Genomic DNA, 6,147 nt, shown 5'->3' on the forward strand with positions numbered 1-6,147 from the left:
TCAGAGAAATGTCACCTTGTCCCACGTACAAGAATAAACCCGCTGATCCTGGGGACAGAAAGCAAAATCATGAGAAACGCATCCGTAATGAGTTCTGCCAGAAAAACTGAGGGCTCCGCCTGTGAGGCTGGCCACAGGCTCCTGCCCGTCCGGACACTCGTCCCTGGTGACCAGCGTCCCTCTGTCACTGTTGGTTTTTCCGGGAACAAGGACAAGACACATAAGGCAGCTACCTTCCCCTAGGTGCACGGCAAGGCTGCCCGTAGGGTTCCCTCTTATTCCATGTTTACTGACTCCCACAGCCAGACTATCAAAACCAACAGCGATAAGTTTTATTATCCATGAGAACATTTACATATGTGTTTGGGAAATGATTCTTTTTGCCCTATGGCACACAACGCTAGGGGTGACCACGGGCTGTTCCCCACGATGCCTCCATTCGCTCATCCATGGAAACGCTCTACGTTCTCACACGTCTGAACGCTGATGCTCTGCGACGTCCACATCCCCATTCTTAAAGAAATGTGTACGTTTCTGAGTGCATAGCGGTGTTTTCCTCCACGTCGCGGGTTCGATGGCCGTCCTGGTGTCTGGGTGACACACGCACATATACGTCGGAAGGTGTTCATTCCAGCCGGGTTGACGTGTGAACGGTGCCACCTGACGGACCCTGCGTGTGCAGCGACCCCCACCGGCCCGTCCGCTTTCGTCCCCTTGCAAACTTTCTGCAGTGCTTTGCACTCCATTTGCACGGTTAGGCCCTGACCGTCTAGGCCTGGAGCACGGGGGCTGGTGTTCCTTGTGTCAATATGCACCTCAGGGCGGGGAACGGATAGGTGGGAGGGACATGGGATGGAAGAGCCGGACACCTCCCCTCACGCCTGAGAAGGAGAGTGGGGAGCACTGCTTCAGGGAAATGGGGACAGTCAGCTTGGGTGCGTTCATTCTGTTCTCTGTCTTGTGGGCAGGCATTTGTGTTATCTATCTATCTATCTATCTATCTATCTATCTATCTATCTATCTATCTATCTATCAATCATTTATCTATCCATCTATCTATCATCTATCTATCTATCTATCTATCTATCATCTATCTATCTACTTATCTATCTATTTATTTATCATCTATTTATCTATCATCTACCTTTTATGTATCTATCTATCATCTATCTACCTATTTATCATCTACCTATCATCTATTATCCATCTATCTATCTATCTATGTATCACCTATCTAATCTATTTATCTATCATCTATCTATCTATCTATCTATCATCTATCATCTATCTATTATACTATCTACCTACCTACCCACCTTCATATTATCTATCTGCAAGCTTTCATTGCTTTTCCAACTTACTGCCTGGACAGAATGATGTGACACCACGTGGCGGCTGCACTTTGCGCAGCCTGGGCCGTGCGGGGCGTGTCTGCACAGAACTGACATTCGCCTCCCTCCACAGAGCCAGGAGGGCCCTTTGGCATGGAAGCCAGCTAAGCTGTGTTTCCATCTGGACTTTAAAAAAAAAATGTTTCCACGTAAATCTGCAAAAACAACCAGATTTCATCCACAGTGTCCCCAGATCTGGGAGAAGCATTAACTGGAGGCCATAATGAACTTCACATTCGTCTGGCGTAAACAACGTTCGCCACAGGTCTTCCTTTGTGCGTGATCCAACTAACAGTTTCATCATCAATTTCCAAAATGAGCCTCACATACTTTTGGTAAGGGTCACTGACACCTCGCGGCTGATGGTCTATCCATCTGTTCAGAGCTCTGCCAACATTTTAACAATTTCCCTTCGTATTTTAACTCCACGACTGACGGTTACAGTAAAGCCTTTCGACTCCGCGTTGTTGCCTAAGTTGGGCTTGTATTATTTGAAATGAAACAACGCGTTCCTTTCCATGGGAATGGAATTTCCACATGGTTTTAAAGGGGAAAAAAAACCCCAAAAAGGACAAAAAACAGCAGCTATAATCCACGAAGGATAAGATAACATGCTTCCTCTAGAACTGGGTGTGTACCAAACCACGCATTTACAAAATGAGAAAGGTGCGATAGCCGAGGGTGTTTAGTTCATTTTTACCAATAACTGGACCCAGGGTAGACAAGGCATGCTGCTCTGTACCCAGAGTCCCGGATGGATGCTTAAAACGTGGGTCCCGAAGCCTTTCCCGTACTTCAACTTTGCTCGTCTGCATCAGAATTCAATCGCGTATATGAAGAGGCGTTTCCAAGAGCCAGTTTAGAGGTGTCTTCCTCTAAGATGGTGTTTTTACATCGTCAGCTGTAGGCTTTTTGCCCATTTCAACGGCTTCACGCCAAGTCGCTTAGACGTCTGTCTTTTGCAAGAAAAGAGACGCACTTTCACTGTCCTTCATCCCAGAAAGAAGGAGCTTCTTTTGGACGAATTAACATCTTGAAAATGCCCGTCTATTCATTTGCTTTGCATTTTCCACCGCACGACTTTTTCCATTGACGTAGATGTGTGCATGGAATTCTGTGCTCCTGGAAATTATATTTCTTTCGTTGCTTCTGAAGCATAAAAGGCTTCTTGTGAGAGGGCAAAGAGAAGGAGAAGGCGAGGTTTTAACAGCTGTTAAGTTCCCCCCCCACACACTTGCCCCCGAATTCATCCAAGACGCCAATCAAACTGGTAACAGCCCGTTCCTCACTATTTCTTGTAAAGATTCACTAAGCAAATCTAGGGGACTTTTGTTTTTCTAAAATACCGAGTGGAATGTCAGGAATAACACTTTATTACCGCTCCCTTTTCAGCCCTTAAAAACACACAGAAACCTGGTTTCATGCATTGACTGCTGGGCACATAGCTAATATGGAAGCTGGAGTGGCTTAAATGGTGACTCCTAAAAGGTATGTGCATGGCCTAACCCCAGGACCTTTGCAAGTGGCCTTATTTGGGGGGTGGGGGGAGATGTTTGCAGATGTGATTAGTGAAGGGTGGCCCTGACCCCAACGACAGTGTCCTTATCAGGGACAGAAGAGGAGAGACACAGACACAGAGGGGACGCCACGTGGAGACGGAGGCAGAGATGGGGGGGAGGCGGCCACCCGCCCGGGGACGCCTGGAGCCCCCAGGAGCTGGACGGGGCAGGAGGGACCGTCCCCTGGGGCCTCCGGAGGGAGCGCGGCCCTGGGACAGCTTGGTGGCAGCCTCCTGGCCTCCAGGGCTGGGAGAAGAAAAAAGCCACTCAATTTGTGTAATTTGTTGCAGCAACCACAGAAAACTCCAATGGACACTTTACCCTCAAGAGCAATCAACGGTGAGGTACGTGGAGAGCTTGCCACCTTATATTTTCACAAACTTGCTTCAAATCGTGAAACGCGTTACAGACAGAGCGGGATTGGCGTCCCCAGTGCCCCAGAGAGGATTACGGCCAACAGCCACACTCCTTCACTGAACATTTGGAAAGGAAATACGGTCCGCGTTACAGCTACCTGCCCCAGGCAGGCCTTTTCTCCGGGTCACCCTAGGGAAGCGTGCTGAGAAAAGACAAGCCCCACGCCTGGGAGCCACGTCACTACGATTTTCCGGGTAACCCCCGAGTTTCATCCCGTCACATCGCTGCTTCCCTACAGCAACCCTGTAAAATTGTCCACAATACCGTGGTCCGCGTTAGCCGTTCAATCCGCTACGGTGGGGCCCCTTCCTTGCTCTTTATCAGTGGAGCAAAAGCCCACAGCAGACCACTCGCAATAGGACAGCGTCTTTCTCAACGATAGTCCAGAGCAAGGAAACAAGAGAATGTGATACCAAGTGGGTTCATCCGAGAGTACGGATATCATCTCATCTCTCGGGCGTGTCGCGTTGACCTAAATATCATGTCGGGCCACCCTACGGCCTGCCAGCTCTCACGCCAGCAGCCAGGCTGAAGGTCCCCATCACCCATCACTTTCCTCATCGCAATGCCGTCTTACCTGGGACCTCCCCGATACCCACTCTCACCCGTCTTTGGTGCAACACCCACATAACACCCAGGACGATGTAATTCCCCATCGGTCCACCTTGCCTTCTGTTGGGGTGTCGGAAAAGTCATGACGCATTTTTGCAATGAAAAACATAGAAGAAACGCGTCATGAGAATTTCCCAACACCCCAGTAGGTACACCCTTCTCCGAGGGTCTTCCCTTCCTCCGAAACTTGGAGAGTTACTTCCGATGTTCCTCTCGTCCTGCTGAAAACCACTTTTCTGAATTCACTGGGAACCGCCCCCTTCATTTATTTGTCTGTCCTCCATTCGAAGGTAAGACGAAGACAAGGACAATCACAGTCTCACCAGTGTATTGTCCACTCGTGGCGTGTTGGTCGAATGGCTACACGACCCATGTGAAGAGGCACTTGAAAGGTGATTTAAATGCAAAAGATAAAATTATGCCCTCGAAAGAGATACGGTCACGCCTTGAGCTTCCTGGGTCGTCCAATCAGCCCCTTGTAGGTAATAACTTGATCGGCACAAGTAGCACGTGAGTTTGAACTCTTCTGTTGTCAGAAAGACTATCTCTTGCCTTGTCTTGGAAAGCAGAACCCAACGTGAACTCCCACAAGAGAGAAATTCACAGGATCGAGAGAACCAACTGGCGTGGCTGGAGCCAGTGTCCCCAGCTGCTGCTTTGTCCCCTGCAGACCAACAACACCTTCTCACCCAGGCGTCCCCATCGACTACGTCCTTGTATTTCCACGTGGCCGTCTCGGTGGTGGCATTCACACTCAGGGTTGCAGACTTGTTTATCCGGAAGGGCCATCTTCACCGATGGCCCCGGGGCTCCTCCGGTGGCTCAAACAAGAAACCAAGAAGTTACCGGTGTTACCCGTGCTTTCCAGCGTCTGCCCCGTACCCCCCAACCAACGGGCAGCGTTGGTTCCAGTTACCTCCACTGGAAATGCCTTCCTGCCCCCCCCCAGCCACCCTCCCCGCATTTCACCAAGATCTGGAGGCCACACAGCTTGGGCCATCAACCCTCGCTCTGTGTTGTTTCCTCCATGCCTGGGTCCTTCCACCGCGATATCCGTCCCATCTCTCAGGGCTCAGCCGAGAGCTTCTCTCACGCGGAGCATGAAGAGAGTCGGGACTGGTCTGTGCTTGCCCGGCCTCACCGATAATGTCAGAGACGCTTCTGGGAAGGAACGAGGCCCGTCCAAGAATGCCAGAGGGACAGCGCTCACAATCCGCCAGGCCCCGTGGCGTGCACCCTGCCTTGTCACACAGGGGCCCCAGTTCTCGGAAGGGGACCCCCACCTTCGCCTTCATGCTTGGCTGTCGTCATCCTGAAACTCTCGAGAAGGTTGGAAGAAGGAAGCCGGCGTTTGCATTTTGCACTGTACCCTGCAAACGATACAGCCAGGCCTGACCACAGTAGAGGCAGCCCCCCAAACCAAACTTGCTGAGGTCCTTACCCCTCAGCCCGGGGACTCGCAAGGGTAGATTTATGTGCACAAAGGGTTGTTGTCAACTGTCTTGTGTCTAGATGTTCAGAATATTTCCTCAGCAGAGACCTCCGTTTGGCTCTTGGGGTGACAGTGAGGGCGTCTGGGTCATTGCTTACAATTCTGCTGAGGGGGAGCAGGGCTTTTTTTTAGAGCTTAAAGAAAGGCTACAGGCACACGAGGTGTGGGGGTGCGGACGGGGGGAGAGTTGGCGTGTGCAGGCTGGCCGTTTCGCCTGCCTGTCATCTACGTGCGATGGAAAACAGAGTCGGGCAGCAGCACGCTTTCCCACTCAGAAATTCAGATGTTCCACCCTGCCGCTCAGCCAGCACAATTCCGCTGGAAAGTGTCCCCGGCGCCATCGGCGTTACCCACAGCTGCCCGTCACCCAGTAGCCTGCCCCCCACCCCCTCCACCCCGAGGTGTCCACTCAGCCCACACACACAGGGCTTGGCAACTCAGGCTGCTGTGTCTCCCACCATCTTCTGGGACCGTCCGTGTTCAGGAGACTAACTTCGGCCAGAGGCCGGGTTCGGAGGCAGCTGCTTGCTGACCCTGGGAGGTCACATAACCTTTTAACCCGTAGGAGTCTTTGTCACCTGTAAGTCCACCTAAGCTAGGATTTGCTCCTGAATGCCGGGGCATTCAAGGTCAAGTTTCCGAAAAGACTTGGATTTCAGAATGACATTCCAGCTAG

The sequence above is a fragment of the Hipposideros armiger genome, unplaced genomic scaffold (genome assembly GCF_001890085.2).
Source record: "Hipposideros armiger isolate ML-2016 unplaced genomic scaffold, ASM189008v1 scaffold_709, whole genome shotgun sequence".
Taxonomy (NCBI): Eukaryota; Metazoa; Chordata; class Mammalia; order Chiroptera; family Hipposideridae; genus Hipposideros; species Hipposideros armiger.